This window comes from Malaclemys terrapin, chromosome 2 (assembly GCF_027887155.1).
Source record: "Malaclemys terrapin pileata isolate rMalTer1 chromosome 2, rMalTer1.hap1, whole genome shotgun sequence".
NCBI classification, from domain to species: domain Eukaryota; kingdom Metazoa; phylum Chordata; order Testudines; family Emydidae; genus Malaclemys; species Malaclemys terrapin.
In genome coordinates, this window is record NC_071506.1 from 175,948,452 (window position 1) to 175,966,458 (window position 18,007).

Genomic DNA, 18,007 nt, shown 5'->3' on the forward strand with positions numbered 1-18,007 from the left:
TTGAATGAGTTTTTGTATTAAGGTACTACAGAGCACCCTCATATACAAAATGTATTTCTAGGAAAATGTATATTAGCATTGCTAAGTTACTTTAAATAAAATATACAGTATTGTACACATCATGAAAATCTGGACTCTGAATTTTGAAGGCAGGCTTCTGAACCCTCAATAATCACCAATCACTAACTATACCAAAGCTACCTGAAACCTTGACTCTTGTCTTCTTTAAAAAAATAAAACAAACCACAATATTTCCTCTGTGTGACCGGGTCTCAAATAGCTTTCCTCTGGAATTCCCCTAACAAAATTAAAACATGTTATTCATCATATCTTCATTCCTGCTCACCTGTCTTTTGCTTTCCCCATTACAAATAAAATCCTGATTGTTCCCAAAATCAAAGTTTTTTCTCCCTTTTTGTTTCTATTTAATGCTAAGCTATGTTTGTCAAAAGACCTTGGGCAACAGATACTAACACCCGACAACTAGATCTTTCAGCAGTAGTTTTAGTGGCAGCAGGTCTTAGAGAAATATGAACACACTGTTGCATTTGCATTACAATTTATATTAGGTAGGGTTACCATATTTAGTGCCTCCGAAAGGAGGACACTTTAAAGGGGCCCCAGCCCCGCCCCCGCTCCCGCCCCAACCCCGCCCCCTCCCCAAAGTCTCCGCCCCCTCCCCTGCTTCCCGCGAACATTTGAGTCGCGGGAAGCCTGAAGCAGGTAAGGGGGGGGGTGTGGGGGGAGGAGGCGCGGCCCACCCCCGGCACCGCAGGTCCCCAGCCTGTCCCCCGAGCCCCCGACCCGGCACCCGAGCCCCCGACCCGGCACCCGAGTCCCTGGCCGGGCCCCCCGAGTCCCCGGCCCGGCACCGGGCCCCCCCGAGCACCGCCGGCCGAGCCCCCGGCCCGGCACCCGAGCCCCCGGTCCAGCACCCGCCCCCCCCGAGCACCGCCGGCACCCGGCCCGGCACCCGAGCCACCGGCCGAGCCCCCCGGCCCGGCACCGGGCCCCCCCGAGCACCGCCGGCACCTGGCCCGGCACCCGAGCCCCCGGCCCAGCACCCGGCCCCCCCGAGCACCGCCGGCCGAGCCCCCGGCCCGGCACCCGAGCCGCCGGCCGAGCCCCCCGGCCCGGCCCCGGGCCCCCCCGAGCCCCCGGCCCGGCCCCGGGCCCCCCCAAGCCCCCGGCCCGGCACCGGGCCCCCCCGAGCACCGCCGGCGGAGCCCCCGAGCCCCCGGCCCGGCACCCGAACCCCCGGCCCGGCACCGGGCCCCCCCGAGCACCGCCGGCGGAGCCCCCGAGCCCCCGGCCCGGCACCCGAACCCCCGGCCCGGCACCGGGCCCCCCGAGCACCGCCGGCTGAGCCCCCGAGCCCCCGGCCCAGCACCCGAGCCGCCGACCGCATGTCCAATTTTCCCGGACATGTCCGGCTTTTTGGGATTTCCCCCCGGACGGGGATTTGGAGCCCAAAAAGCCGGACATGTCCGGGAAAATCCGGACGTATGGTAACCCTATATTAGGGCTGTCAAGCGATTAAAAAAATTAATCTCAATTAATCGCACTCTTAAACAATAATACCTATAGAAATGGTAAATAATATTCTTTAAATCTAATTTTCTTATCTCACTACATATGATATTATAAACTGTGTATTCTTATGAAGTCTCATTTTTTGGAAAGCAGTAGCTAAGCTTAATTAATTATAGCAGGTAAAAACTTTTGCTACTCTAGTAACTCTATTATGCGGCTTAAATTCAATTTATTCTGTGCATCTTTATTCCAGAAATATGCAGTGGCAAAATGTGATAATGTTCTACTACTTCACTACCTATCAGCACAGTATGATCAAATAGGATTGCCAAAGCTGAAGAAGCATTAAGCCATGTATTGAGTTTCACAACACCCACAGCATGCTCTGAAGAGGAACATACTCCAACAAGAAGAAAATAACATAATATCTACTGTAGTTATATACAGCCAGAAAGAGAGTAATACCTTAGCCTAAGGTGCACTGTAGTGATATGAAAATCTTCATTGCTATATAGGTGGAAAAGACTGTGGGATGGATTTTTTAAAAATATATTTCCTCAGTTGTGAAGCAAGGGAGAGTGGTTTGTTTTGTTTATAAATAATTTTGTCTCTTACAAATGTAGTTTCATATAAACCTAGCTCTTTAGTGATGGGGGAACTTCATAAAGTTCAGATAAATACTGAGCAAACGGGATGTTTGTTTGACCTCGAGCTTATTAAACATTCTAAGGATCCTCTCTCCCTCCTTTAATCCAACCAGATCCTTCTCCTTTCAACTTTTTATGATTCTATCCTTTCCTTTCCCTTTAACACTTAACTCCCTCTCTAATCCTACATGGGACTTCCCATCTCCCACATTCTTATTCCCAACAAGTTACTGATTCTCCCAACTTCCTCTCCCTAAATCCAGTAACAGGGGCGGTTCTAGGCACCAGCAAAGCAAGCAGGTGCTTGGGGCAGCCCATTTGCAGGGGCGGCAGCCGTCAGGGATCCAGCCTGGGAGCTGAGAACCAACAGGGGGCCCTGGGAGCTGTAGTTCCTTGGTTAGCTCCCTGCCTATAGAGCCAGCCCTGGAGCAGGGAAAGAACTACATTTCCCAGCATTCCCTTGGCCGCTATCAACAGGAAAGGGAGGGGGAGGGAGTATGGTAGCTGAAACCTCATGCTGCAGCTTGCTGTGAATGGAGAGCTCACTGCTAGAGTGGTGTGGCACTGTGAATGGGGAACAAGTATGCCCAAGGAGTAGAAGGCTTTGGCCCAGATATCCCCTTCAGAAGACATCCCCAGACTGGATTAGGGATACTGGTGTGACCTCACCTTACAGGCCCCAAAGAAAGAATTGGGTGGATTAAATGGACAGTGCCCCTCTCTATCTGAAGCCTAGCAAGGGAGGTATGTGGATCCCACTAGAATTTAAAATGAAAAGTAAGGGAGGGGAGGCTCTACTGGACCTGGGCAGCTTTAGATACAGTACCAGGCATGTAGGAGGATTTCCACTTCTGAGCCATGGAAGCAGTAATTGACTTTTCCTTTCCAGATTTAGCTAATATTCAGAAAGGGAATCTAGCACCTGTCATCCAGATTTGAACACCTCAAAATTCAGGAGCGCTCAAGCTCAATTTGGGCAGCTATTACTTCATTTCTTCCAAATCAAATATACTGATCCACTGTAACTTGCTGTAGAAAAAGTAGGATAAAATCGAGCAAGAAATGCTTCCCAGTAGTTTTTAGGACTGGAATTGCTATTTTCAACAGCCATTGCCTTTTTTTTTTTTTTTTTTTTTTAGTTTTATTTGTTTAAAACGAAGACAGTGATATTGCATTGGCAAATTCCCCATAGAAACAAAGAGTGGAACAAAAGAATAATAAAGGCACCTCAATTCTTCCTCATTTATGGAGGACAGTCTTATAATATGCATCCAGATATCCTCCAATCACACAAGCTGAAAATTGTTTCATTTTACTGCATAAAATACACAGTACAGGGTGGGGGGAGAGCCCAGGGCTGGGGCAGCAGGGGTGTGTGTGGGGGAGCCCAGGGCTGGGGTGGCGGCAGCCAAAATTTTTTTTGCTTGGGGCAGCAAAAAACCTAGAGCTGGCCCTGTCCAGTAAAGCCTCCCAAATCGCTGACTATTCCTCAACCTTCCTAAGGCCCCCTACATTTTTAAGAGAGAGCATCACAGGATTTGTCTCAGTTGTGATGCTCTTTGCTAGACTTGGGGTCCCTTAAAAAGCTGGTCCTACAGGTGGTTTGCTCTTCCCTTAGGATCAGAGACAAGGACCCGGTAAGGTGGTCCTCCTATTCTCTGGTTTACCTATGACAGAGGCAGTGCCATCCATAACGCGAGGGGATAAGTGGAGAAGGAGGTGGCAGAGTCCCAAAATCTTTGAGGGCTTGTCTACTTAGTTTTTGTACTGCTTTGCCTTTGGGGGCAGGGACCATCTTTCATTGTGTGTTTGTACAGGACCTAGCACAATGGGGCCCTGGTCCATGATTAAAGCTCCTAGGTGCTACTGCAATACAAACAATTGTTACCGAAACAAGATATAATAATATAAACAGCTTTATGCTGCTATAACTGCATTCACACTAGGGGACTGCAGAAATCTAGATTTTTTTTCTCTGGATTTAGTTAGATTGATGCAAAAATTGAATGCAGACCAGCCTGAGGGCTAAGTAACATAGTTGTATCAGGGCTGTTCAGGTGTGGAGGGGGCTAAAAACATGACACCACTGATGTCACTAGCTAGTGAAAAGATGGTCAAGAGGGGCTCTGAATTGGACCATCGAATGATGCTCAGAACACTGCAGTTGGAGTTGAAACTCAAGTCTAATGCCCTGCAGAAAGAGAAGCAACTTGGCAACACAAGGAATCCCAAAGAGCCCCTTACCTAGGGGCTTGGTAAGGAATTATGGTTGCTGTCTTTTCTATACTGAATTGATTCTTCTGTTTTCAAATCTTATGAGTTCGAGGGACATTTTTGTGAAGAGAGGGGCAGTAGATTCTGAGGCACTCTGACTCAGGAAAGTACCTCCTGGGGTCGCTGTGGCTCAAGTCTGAACAAAATTTAGGATCCCGTGGCCAAAAAAATTCACTGTGAAGGATGCTTTATTGACCTACCTACACTATAGTTACAATTGATATATAACCATACACGGATATGTCCAAGGTCATGGTTAAGGTCGCATTGATACTAAAAATTGGAACCATTTTGTAACTGGATCTTGAGACAATCATATTGTAACACAGTAACCTGCCTCAACTGTAGTGTAGACAGGCCTCAGTCTACTTGGGAGGCTGGAAATTTTGAGTTCTTTTATATTATTCATCATCAATCATTTTGTGGAGCTATTTTAGTCTCAATGCCACAGTGAATTGCTCTCTTTTCCTTTGGCAGGTCAGCAAATAATGGATTTCAGAGTTCACTGGCAATTTTGAGACATCAAAGAAAATTTGTTTCGAGTTGGACCAAAAACAATTTTTTTTGAAATTTTTGGCGGATAAAAAAGTTGAAAAACAATTGTTTCGGGCTAAATGAAACACTTCATTTGAACCAAAGTGAAAAGTTCCATTTCAATTTTGAGCACTTTTAAACATTTTTGGATTTTTAAAAATAAAATTAAAGGAAATGTCACACTGAAAAATCATTTCAATTTTTGTTTTTAAGGTTTTTTCCCTAAATGAACAATTTGGTGAAATCAACGTGAATTCACAAAATGATTTCGTGTTGCTGTCAGATCTGCATTTTTCTCTGAAACGAAGTTTTGGTTGAAAAATGTCACCCAGTTCTAGTCATGATGGCAGTCAGTGCCAGAAAAAAGAGAAGAGAAAAGTCAGGAATGGAAGGCGAGAAAGAAAAGTAAATAAGAAAGAGGACTTACTTGTAAGAAGACTCAGTGGTGTTTAAGAAACTGCTGTCAGTCCTTCCTTGCAGTAGCTATCCGTGCACTCAGTTAAGGCAGAAATCTTTTAAAGTTGTAATTGACTATGTTCTGAAAAGAAGATATTTCAGCCATCAAGTACTGCAATTAATTAAACGACACTAAGGTTTCTATCTAAGGTTAAGTAATGTCATAAGAGACTTTTCTATTACACTGTGGAACGTATATAATGTTTCCAGCCCTCATTCAGTGATAAACCACATGACACAAGGTACCCACAATCCCTACTCCACCGGGGTACCTGGAATGCACAGCACTGGCTAGCATGGGCGGTAGGTTTGTATAATTTTTGGTGGTGCCTAAGTGGGTCCGTCCCATCCATAGGACGGACCGGGGCAACCACCCTGGGCCCCACGCTTTGGGGGGCCCCGTGCTTCAGGGGGACGCAGGCTCCAGGGAGGCCTGGGGGGTTAGCAGGGTGCCTGGCGCCGACAAAAGCGAGCAACTCTGCTCCACCCACCTCTTCCTATCACGCCCCCACTCCACCTCTTCCCCGAAGCCCCCACCCCTGAGCAATGGTGGGAGCCGGCGAGGTGGAGCGGAGTGGGCTGGGGCCAGGTCACTCGCTGCTGCCAGCGCCAGGCCCCCCACTAACTCCCCAGGCAGCCCTGGACCCCGTGACCCCCTGAAGCACAAGGCAGGGGTAGGCACCACCATGTTGTGCGACGAACACTTGACAAAATTACCAGACTTAGTGACGGACATTGGGGGCATAGAGGTATTATGTCATTCAATCATTCAACCCATAAAATAGCACACATTTTGCCACACTGAAAAAAACCCCAGTAACCTAGATAATAAATAATAATAATAAATTCAACTCATATAATTAAATGAAAAATGTGTGTATCCTGTGAGATTATATAAGAAATGAAAATGAGCTTGCTTTGGGATTTTATAAGGCACTTATATCATTTAAACACATTTGGTACCTTATAGACTTATAGACTCATAGATTTTAAGGTCAGAAGGGACCATTATGATCATCTAGTCTGACCTCCCGCATGATGCAGGCCACAAAGCCGTCCCAACCCTTTCCCTTGACTCTGCTGTTGAAGTCCCCAAATCCTGTGGTTTAGAGACTTCAAGTAGCAGAGAATCCTCCAGCTAGCGATCCCTGCCCCATGCTGCGGAGGAAGGCGAAAAACCTCCAGGGCCTCTGCCAATCTACCCTGGAGGAAAATTCCTTCCCGACCCCAAATATGATGATCAGTAGAACCCCGAGCATGTAGGCAAGACTCTCCAGCCAGACCCTCACTGGCCATTGATGCTATTTACCAGCGATGGCACACTGTTCATTTGACTAAAATCATGTTATCCCATTAAACCATTCCCTCCATAAACTTATCTAGCTTAATCTTAAAACCAGACAGGTCCTTCGCCCCCACCATTTCCCTCGGAAGGCTGTTCCAATATTTCACCCCTCTGATGGTCAGAAACCTTCGTCTAATTTCAAGCCTAAACTTCCCCACGGCCAGTTTATATCCATTCGTTCTCGTGTCCACATTAGTACTGAGCTGAAATAATTCCTCTCCCTCCCTGGTATTTATTCCTCTAATATATTTAAAGAGAGCAATCATATTCCCCCTCAGCCTTCGTTTGGTTAGGCTAAACAACCCGAGCTCCTCGAGTCTCCTTTCATATGACAGGTTTTCCATTCCTCTGATCATCCTAGTGGCCCTTCTCTGTACCCGTTCCAGTTTGAGTTCATCTTTTTTAAACATGGGAGACCAGAACTGCACACAGTACTCCAAATGAGGTCTCACCAGCGCCTTGTACAACGGAAGCAGCACCTCCTTATCCCTACTAGATATACCTCGCCTAATGCATCCCAAGACCACATTGGCTTTTTTCACCGCCACATCACATTGTCGACTCATAGTCATCCTGCGGTCTACCAGGACTCCGAGGTCTTTCTCCTCCTCCGTTACTTCTAACTGATGGCGTCCCCAGCTTGTAACTAAAATTGTTGTTACCTTGAGTAATGATAACACTTCTTGCAAATCACATAAATAGGGAACCCATGGTCCCCTTCCCTCACCCCATTGCAAAGGCACAGGGGTTACTGCTGACTGCCCTGGGCTGCAGAAAACCCTATGGGCAAAACATATGGAAAGAAGAGGATCAATTTATACAGAGGGCTGAAGGGGATTCCCATAGAGCATTAATTAACACTTAATAAATACATCAAAATTAAATACATTACAGAGAGAAGAACCTGTAATGACAGACTTTACTTCATGAGAAGCTCCAGAGAAAGAAGACGCAGAGGGAGTAATGGTAGGGGTAATCCTAGGGAGACCAAAAGGGCTGGTAGAGGGAGCAGATAGAGAACAAGGGTAGAGGCAGAGTCACTGCAGGGTTGACCCAGTCTTCTGGGTCACCGCTGTGGGTGGAAACACTGATCATTATCACTATAGGAGGGAACAATAGAATGGAATGCCAAGAAGAATGAATGACTTGAGGACAATTTCCTGAAGGGACCCTTACCCTTGCACAGCTTTTCTAGCGCCGAAATTTACATTTCTACACAGGGTGGTTTGGCCCACAGAAATAAAAATCTGTACATGGAAAAAAACAGGTACAATTCAAGTAGCTTTTAAAATTGCCTGTTAAACCGAGTTAACAAAATAAATGAGCTTATGAACAACCAGCAAATATACTTCTCAAGTGAAAAAAAACTATAAATGGACTTCTTTGCAAAGAAATTGTAAGTTTTCTTACAGGAAAAGCCACAGACTGTCTGGAAAGGAAGAGTAGATTGAATTACTTGCCTCAGTGAAATTAAAAATCCAGAGAACTGCTGTGCCTGTGATGATGATGACTGGGGCTTGCTCACCTGTGGCTCCTCCTCCCCGTGCTGTGGAGGCACGGCCAGGCAGATCTGCATCTGCAAGCAGGTATCATCTCAGGTGCAGCTCCCATTGGCCATGCTGGGCAATAGGCTGGGAGCCTCCTGGCCAATGGGCTGGTGGGAGGGGTGGCAAAGGGGGAGATTGTAGGGAGCTCTGGAGCAGGGGAGGCAGTGTGGGAAGGGAGTTGTCTGGCACAAAGGGGGAGCTCTCTGGACTCCGGCAGCTGATCTGAAGTTGCGGGGGAAGGGCTCTGGCTGCCGGAGCCCCATGTGAGCGGCTGAATTTCCTGCAGCCCTGCATGGGGAGGAAATCCCGGACATTTGTAGCTATTTACAAATTCCCCCCGGACGCTATTTTTAACCCAAAAAGCCGGACATGTCCGGGAAAATCCGGACGAATGGTAACCCTAGGGATAATGATACAAGGAGTGGCATTGCTTTCACCTTCCCGCAGCTGGGAGACTCAGAGGCGGTTCACTCTCACATGTACCCAGATTGGAGGTTAGAAGGTCACGTTTGACAGACGGTCCTGTGACTGCTCCAGAAGGAGCACCTAGAGGAACTGCAAATGGGTGCTCAGATGGCCAAGTGGTCAGTGCAACTTACCCCTTGTCCCTCTGCAGGGAGTGGTGGTGCAGTGGCAGTGCCTGGTTCCAGATCCCAGGCTAGGAATGTTTTGGCCTCTCCACTGAGTCTGGGTCTTTGCCCTTAAGTGGGGAGTGATAGAAGGACCCAGACCCTCCCTCTCCACTGGGTCCCAGCCCAGGGCCTTCAGAGAAGTAATATTGGCAGGTTCCTCCCCTTGGAGAGCCTAAATCTGCTGCCCTGGGCTACTTCCTACCTATCTGCTCCTTCAGTTTAGTGTGTGTAGGGGGTGGCCCCTATAGTCCAAACAACCAATAGTTTCACAAACAAAGTCCAAATGAGCATGGCCATGAAAGACCTGCTGGTTTTCAAAGGCAGTGGTGTGGTTGGAAAAGGCACGGCCTGGGGGCCTTACCCTCTTTTTGGTGGGCCCCTCCACTGGCTTCCTGGAGAAGGATTTTTCTCTCTCAGAGCCTGTCCACCACTCCTTGCCTGGGCTTCTAAGCTCCTTTTAACCTGCTGCATGACTAGCAAGCCTGTAGGGGGCAGGGCTACTTGGGCCCAGTATTGCCTTTTAACCCCTTCAGGCCCAGGATGGGGGTTTGTATACCCTATCACAGTGATATATCCACTCTGCTCTAAAGAAGCAAGACTCAGAGTGTGGTTGGTGGAACCCACAAGTAGGACATGGTGCCCCAACTGACATCAGTTTTATAGAGGGTCCCTGATAATGGTTATGGCCTCTTTGTTTCGAGAGGAAATGTGATTCACTGTGAAACATGGCAACAACTGTCTATTTTCATCTTTGTTTAATGAAGCTGCCACCCTTTTGATCCCCCTAAAACAATGCTTCTGTCCCTCCTTTTTGACATGCCAATAGGAGAGAATGAATGATATAAGGAAGGAAAATGTTTTCCAAACACTCAAATCTGCCCAGAATGGCCAGGAATAAACAATGAAGCCTGGTCTACACTACAAAGTTAGGTCAATGCAAGGCATATGTTGACCTAGTTGTGCATGTGTCTACACTTAAATTGGTCTCTCACCAATGTAAGTGCTCCATTACACCAACACTAACACCACCTCCTCGAGCAGCATAGAGCCATGGTCCATGTACTTAGGTCATTGCAGCGTGAGTGTAGACTGCTTTACTTATGTCAAGACTAACTGTCCTCCAGCAGCTGTCCCACAATGCCCCACATTGACCACTCTGGTCATCATTGTGAGCTCCATTGCCAAGGGGTCACTGAGACCAGAAGTCCCTCCTCCCCTTTAAAGCCCCATAAATTTTTAAAATTCCTTTTCCTGATTGTCTGGCTTGGTGAGTAGAAGAGACTGCACAGGTACGGCTCTGAATCAGCTGTAGAAACGTTGACATCTACAAGCAGATTGATCAGGGGATGCAGAAGGAAAAGAACAGGAACCAGCAGCAATGCCACATGAAAGCCAAGAAGCTGTCAGAAGGCCAGGGAGGCCAATAATCAATCCCGTGCCAAGTTGCAAACCTGCCATTTTTACAAAGAAGTGCATGCCATATTTGGCAGAGCCCACCCCCCCCCCCCCAACAGCATGAGGGCTCCCTGCTGCGAACAGCGAGGAGGAGGAGGTGGTGGACGTGGAAAAGGAAGAGGAGGAGTATGGGGGATAGGCAACTGGGGGAGCCAGCTGCACAGTGAGCCAGGATCTCTTTCTGACACCACAACAGTCCATCCAGTCCTGCTGGTCAAGCACAGGCGAGCCCGAAGCAGGGGAAGGAACTACGAGTAAACATGTAGATACATTTCCAATTACAGGGATGGCACCCCCAAAGTAGCAGGACACATCTTTTGATTTTTCATTAATTTACTTGTGCTAGAAGAGACAAGGATACAAACAAGAAAGGCAAAGTTGCTTATCTGCTTTTCCTTCCTCTCTAGAGTTGGGGGGGGGGGGGGAGGGGCATGTGGAATAGTTCATGTGCACTGGCATGTCCCTTGAATCCTCCTGAGAGATCTTAATGAAACTTTCCTGGATGTGTTCTGCAATCCCCTGCCAAAGGTTTCTAGGGAGAGCTGCCTTATTTTGTCCTCTGCAGGAGGACGCATTCCCATGCCATTCAGAGATAATTTCAGCAGGCATCATTGCAGTAAACAGGCGAGCAGCATATGGGCCTGGGTGACTTCGGGACGCCAGCAGCAGCTGTGCTCTTTCTGCCTTTGTTACCCTCAGGAGTGAGATATCCGCTAAAGTTATCACTGCCTGTGGAAAACGGTGCCAGTATTCAGTGCCATTGCCCTATACTACTAGAGTCATGCAATGGAGCAACTCCCTCCTCATTTCCCCAACCCGCAGCAGGCTATACTCTGTTACGGCTGTTGCTGTGACTCATGCTGTGACAAGCAACCCCAAGCAGAAGTGAGAAGGCAGTGCCTAAAACTTTAGGGGAATAATGGGAGTGAATTTAGCATTGTAAATTTCGCTTGCCTAGTGACTACGCTGACAATGGTATCTCTGTGTGTTTTATCTGTATCTGCTGCCATCTGTATCTTCAGGGTCTCCCCCTACACATGGAACACCTGAGTCAGATAAGGAGGAGAATGAAGAGGACTCGGGATAAGATGTTCAGTGAGATCCTGCCAGCCAGTGTTGCATTGGACCTCGTGCATAGGGCCTGGAGGATCAACATTGCAAACAGCTTCAAGAAGGAAACAGTGGAGAGGAGAAAGGACCAGGAATCCCAGTAGGTAAAAGGAGAGGGAGATGCACAAGGACATAATGGGGCTCTCAGGCAGCAAACACAGATGCTGAAGAGTCTGATGGACCTGCAGGTTCAACAATCACATGCTCCCTTCCCTCTGCAGCCCATGAAGAATTCAATATCAGGACCTCCATATAACCCCACTTCCAACGTTCCACATGGCATCAAAGGTCGCTGCACGACCCCTACCACTCCACCCTGGGGGACATTAAAGACAATCTCAGCTTCACATACACTGACCTTGAAATCCACAGCTGGCATACGTGTAGTTGAAATGGACATGGATGTTCTTTCCCCTTCAAAAGTTCTGTTCTCATAGTTTATTAAGTTTTTAATGTATTGGTTTTAAAATTGCACAGGTGGTTTTTTTGGAATGGGTTTTGTTACAGAATAACATTCTATTATTTGGAAAATAGTTCATCTTTACTACACATGCTGCCAAGTGTTCAGCAGTTCTGAAAGTACCTGATTCCCTGGTTCCACAGTCTCACACAACTCACAGGGTCATTCACAAACAAAATTAAGAGGTGCCTTGACAGTGCTGTAGTCCTACATGTACAGCAATCAACATGTGATTCCTTCCAGGCCACAAAAGAGCAGGGCCAGGTAGAGAACACTACACACTACTCTGGCTCACTGTTCAAATGGTCTTTCGGAGCCTCCCTGAGCTGTATGGCTCTGGGTCAAGCTCTTCTAATAGCCTTTGTATCTGGCTGTTCAAATTCAGCAGACAGCTACTCCATCTCTGCCTCAGTGGAAACTTTCCCCCCTTTGCTTCACATATATTATACAGGACACAGCAAGCAGCTATAACCATTGGGATATTTTTCTCACTGAGGTCCAATCTTGTGAGTAAACACCACCAGCATCCCCTCAAATGACCAAAAACACATTCAATTGTCATTCTGCACCCGGTGAGCGGTAACTGAATCGTTCCTTGGTGATGTCAAGGGGACTGGTGTACGGCTTCATAAGCCTGGGGAGCAAGAGGTAGGCTGAGTCTCCTTGCATCACTATTGGCATTTCATCCTGACCAGTGGAAATGAAAGAAAATCCCTGCTTGTAGCTTTCTGAACAGTCCTGCATTCTTAAAGATGCAAGCATCATGCACCTTCCCCGACTAACCCACATTGATGTCAGTGAAGCATCCCCAGTGCTCCACCACTTGCATAACCATAGAAACATAGCTCTTTCTGCTGATGTATTCAGTAGCAAAGTTATCTGGTGCCAAAATAGGGATATGTGTGCCACCTATCGCTCCACTGCAGTTCGGGAACCCCGTTGCTGCAAATGCATTCACTATGTCCTGTACGTTGCTAAGAGTCTCAGTCCTATGTAGTAGGAGGTGATTAATTGCCCTGCACATTTGCATGACAACAGTCCCTGCAGTGGATTTCTCGACTCCAGAATGATTCCCGACTAACTGGTAGCAATCTGGCACTGCAAGTTTCCACAGTGTGATCGCAACTCGCTTCTCCATGGTCAGCGCAGCGCTCATTCTGGAGGCTTTGCACTGCAGGGTGAGGTAAGCTTGGGTGCACAGATGCAGGAACGTGGCCTTGCACATCCAAAAGTTCTGTAGCCACTTATCCCAAGCCTGCATTATGATGCCATCCTACCAGTCAGTGCTCATTTCTCAGGCCCAGAAGTGGCGCTCCACCATCTGCAGCTTCTCCCTGAATGCCACCAACAACCTTGAATTAGTTCTTGCTATGTCCCCCAGCAATCTGTCCTCCAAGAAATCTTCATATTCCTGAGTCATCTGGTTCTTCTTGCGGCTCTGCAAATACTCCCGGATTGTGAGCTCTGGGCTTGCAATGCTCATGACAGCAGTGCAGGGTTGTGCCGGCTCCATGCTTCTGTCAGAGATGGTGGACAGCGAGGAGGACTGTGTGGGTTTGTGGGATTTTGAAAAAAAGCATGAAAGTTACGCGATACAGATAACACTATGGAATGGAGACAGTTGCAAATTGAGCAGTTGACCCCATGCTCCCAATCAGCCCTGCGTGATTCGTTTTGGCCCCATCATGCATTGCCAAAACTTCCCAAAAGATAGTGCATTGAATGGTGGCAAGTTGCACAGTGGGATACCTACCCATGGTGAACCACACTTCTGCACTGATACAAGCACTCCTGGTGAGTACACGCACCGCCGACACAAGGAGACAAGCATACACGTGCAGAGGCGCTACACTAACCGCAGCAGCTGTGTGCCACTGTAACTTGAATGACATAAGTTTGTAGTGTAGACGTGGCCTAACAAATGCAACTACTTTCCAGAGAAAGCTGACACAGTAGCCACAAAATAGAATCCATGGTTACTACTGCTTCAAAAAACCTGAGCTCCAAGTACCATAGCCACAGGTTTAAAAACATTGTAAATTGTTCATAATGTATGAACAGGTAGTTACAGTGAACTCACTAGAACACACCATTAAACTGGAACTTAAGTGGCTTCATTAAAATGCCTTTGCTTGTGGTACAGGGCTCTGATTTGCCTGTAAAATAATTTCCCACATAACCACATTTAAGTATAAGATCAGGGGCAGTGCTAGGGGGATTGCGGGGGTTATAGCTACCCAAAATTTTGCCTTAGCCCCCCAGTAGCCACCCATTCTAGTGCAAAGTTCAGAGCTGGGTGCCTGGAGGGTGGGAGAGTGCGCCCCAGAGCCCCTGCCACAGCTCCCTGCACTCCCCTCCCAGCTCTGCTTAGCACGAGCTCTAGCTACTGCTGCTCTGGTTCCCGGGCCTGGGGGCGTATGAGGCCATCCTAGGGCCTGCAAGTAGGAGCGGTGCTGGCATCTCACCAGTGCCTTTGCCTTGTGGGGGCACCACCCCGTGAGGCACCAGCACAGGGTTAAAGTGGCACCAAATGGCTTACTGACACCGACTGGTATTACAGGAGGGGGGATTGAAGGGAGGAAGCCCCCAGCTCCCCAACCGCCCATCTGAGTGCGGCCACCCTCCAGGCAATGCAACTCATGACACTGTGAGCATGGCCCCTCTGGCTTGGGGTGGCGCTGCTGGGCCTGAAGGTAGCATCCTGCCAGCAGAGTAAAGGGGGACCGGAGAGAGGCACGCTGGGTGCAGCAGATGCCTTCCAGGGGTGGAGCAAGGTGGGGGGTGGGGCTTTGGAGGAGCCTTGGAGCAATTCCTGAAGCAGAGACTCCAAAGGCATGGACACACTGGAACCAGCTAAAAACAAGAGAGGGAGCAAACCCACCCTGAAGCCCCTCAGCCCTGTGCTACTCAGGTAGGAACCCCACCCCCGTTGCTTCCCTAGTGGTCTCAAGTCCCTTCTTGTACCATTAGCTGTTTTCCCCTTCCTTTACTTAATATTTTGTCCAGAAGCTTTAAATCCTTCCCCACATGACTTCTGCCAGTTCTCTCCCTGAAAACCAGGTTTTGCCGGGAAGAACCAGCTTCTACTTTGTTCAGCAGGTTCAAGGGTGGCAAGTACTTGCTCCTGTTCATTGTTGGGGATGGGGTGCTATGTCTCCAATGCTGGGAAATGAACTACTCTGCTAGAGCCAGGTGGGCTTGTGTCTAATGGGAGAGGACGCTTCTCCTTATCCACTTCAGTGGCTTCAGATATTGGAGTCATACTTGGGCTTTGGTGAAATTAATGTAGTATATTTAGCAGAGTGTACCTTTGTCATGTTCTTCATATGACACAATCCAGCCAGAAGCACCAAACTTAGTTTCCTCAAATTATTTTAGTCCTGTGCATTGTCCCTAAACTGGTGACTATTTATGAGGAATAGCCAAATGTTCCTTTTTATTTAAAGGGTATTATTAAATAACTTAAATGGGAGAGACATTAGCCTTCTTTCATCATGGCAGCATAACTGACTATTGCAATAAAGCGGACCAGGATTATTGGGGGAAAATACTATTTAACTCAAGTAGATTTTCAGATGAAAATCATGCCTAATTGACCATTAGCCATAGTTCATTCACCCACATACACCTCTACCTCGATATAACGCTGTCCTCGGGAGCCAAAAAATCTTACCGCGTTATAGGTGAAACTGCGTTATATTGAACTTGCTTTGATCCACCAGAGTGCGCAGCCCCGCCCCCCCGAAAGCCGCTGCTTTACTGCGTTATATCCGAATTCGTGTTATATCAGGTCGCGTTATATTGAGGTAGAAGTGTATATACATTAAGGGCCTGATCCAATGCCAGTTGACTTCAATATAAAGCCTCCCATTAACTTCAGCCGGCTTTGAATCAGACCCTTGGTAAAAATACTTGGAAAATCCACATAAAGAATTGATAGAATAGTATGTTATATGCTGAACCATTACATTGTATTATGTAAACACGTTTACACATTTTTAAAAGCATGTCTTACGTAAATATTTGAGAACTTTAAATACTCAGGCTGTTAACATGATAGGCTGCAAGAGTTCTAACATCTGTAACAATTTAATTCATAATTAGAACTAGTGTAATAGCTATTTTTATGTATCTCACTTCTCCTATTTTGAAAGAGTGAGTTTATGGAAATAAGTATTATTTCAGCGCCATTGCATAACAGTGCTGCTATAGTTAAAGGCTCTGTAACTGTTCTATTTTATATATCTCAGCCATTAAGATCATATCTTTTAGGCATATATATTTGCTCCAGGCTGCATTTTTGGATTAAAGAACCTCAGCCAAAATGATATTTTTGGTGCAGTTTCTTCTTTTTTTTTTTTTTTTTTTTTTTAAAGACTATCTGTTTTTGGAGTTTTGTAAATGGAAAAGGATAAATTAAGTCCTTTATGTACGTATGTAAAAAGTGAGTTCATTTTTTTTTTTAATTACAGAGCCCGAGTCTCATTTACACTAAGGGTACGTCTATACTTACCTCCGGGTCCGGCGGCAAGCAATCGATCTTCTGGGCTCGATTTATCGCGTCTTGTCTAGATGCGATAAATCGATCCCGGATCGATCCTGAAAGTGCTCGCCGTCGACGCCGGTACTTCTGCTCTGTGAGAGGAGTACGCGGAGTCGACGGGGGAGCCTGCCTGCCGCGTGTGGACCCGCGGTAAGTTCGAACTAAGATACTTCGACTACGAAGTTGCATATCTTAGTTCGAAGTGGGGGGTTAGTGTGGACCAGCCCTAAGTCCTTTTCACACAATCAGCATAAAGAGGCCTGGACTTGGGAGTAAATGATGTTCATGCCCACTGTACGTACCCACTTTACAGTCAGAGCAGTGTAAAAAGGCCCTTAATGTAAGTGAGACTCAGTCCCTAAATGTTTTCATGTCATTTGACCATTATGCTGACTGGTACATAGGAGTAATTAGTATTTAAAACAGTATCTTAGTATCAATTTCTGCCCTTGGATACTGATGTGCTTCTCCCTTTGAGTTAAACAGGTGCAACAAGAATACATCCACGGTGACACTTTGACCCTTAATAATAGGCCTTTATACACCGATAGTTATTTGCCAAATACTGTCCCTTAGATAGAGGTAAATTGATTAATTATCAATGCCTCGGGTACTTGAGTGACTGTTGGTCTATCCAGTAGAGGCACTGAGATTCCAAATGGATCAGGTCACAGTTAACTCCCAGAACCGAGAAGCCCTCACTTGCGGAACTCATTTCCTGAACCTCTACTTGAGTCCCTCAGGGGCTGTCTCCAGGAGTTAGTACAACACCTTTCTGTTTGGGTCAGCTCATCAATGACTCATTTTCAATAACTCTTTATTTGGTTTATTTTTACTTTTTTAAAAATCAGAGTGGCTATTACCTGGCCCAATTTGGGCCAGTTTTATTAGTTTACAGTTTAATGACGAGTGTTATAGGACTCAGTCCTCCAAGATGCTACGCTCTCTGACTCTGATCCATTAGATCACTTAAGCATGTGCTTATCTTTAAGCATATCTTCAAGCGCATGTATAGTCAATGGGACTACTTGTTCTTAAAGTTAAGCCCAGTTTTAATTGCTTTCCTGGATCAGTGCCAGAATGCTCAGCCCCTTAAAAATGTTTTGAATGTTCAGATTATATGTATTTAATTGGGTTTGGATTTGACTGGAATGGAAATAGCGGCTTGATCAGCTAGGGAAAAATGTGTACTTCGTTTCCATCGATTGTTTATTTTGCTTTAAACAGTAGTGTGTGGGTGTGGTTTTTTCCCTTTTCTTTTTGTGTCCAAATGGTTAATTTTAAACTACAATACTTCTCCGATTTAAAGTAATTAGCTGTTAGTATTATTTAACCAGCATTTTCCCCCAGAAGTTTGCATTTGTTTATTTGTTATTGTTGTTAATATTATTAGCTTATTTATTTATTGGCTTAGGCTTTTTTCCTATTAATTTTCTGTGACTAAATGTTGCATCATTGAGCTGCCATAGAT

The 18,007-nt window shown here is 46.7% G+C and overlaps 1 protein-coding gene across 7 annotated transcripts in view; it reads right to left on the reverse strand.

Moving 5' to 3' along the window:
- The window catches only part of LOC128831885 (poly(rC)-binding protein 3-like), a 757,719-nt gene that overhangs the window by 241,960 nt on the left and 497,752 nt on the right, over positions 1 to 18,007 (reverse strand). For 6 of the 7 annotated variants that reach the window (XM_054018741.1, XM_054018739.1, XM_054018736.1 and 3 more), the window contains exon 3: positions 5,416 to 5,526. The exons of the other annotated variant lie outside the window; for it this stretch is intronic. The gene's annotated coding sequence lies outside the window, so the exon portion shown is untranslated. The remainder of the gene's footprint in view (positions 1 to 5,415; positions 5,527 to 18,007) is intronic. 7 annotated transcript variants of the gene reach the window in all.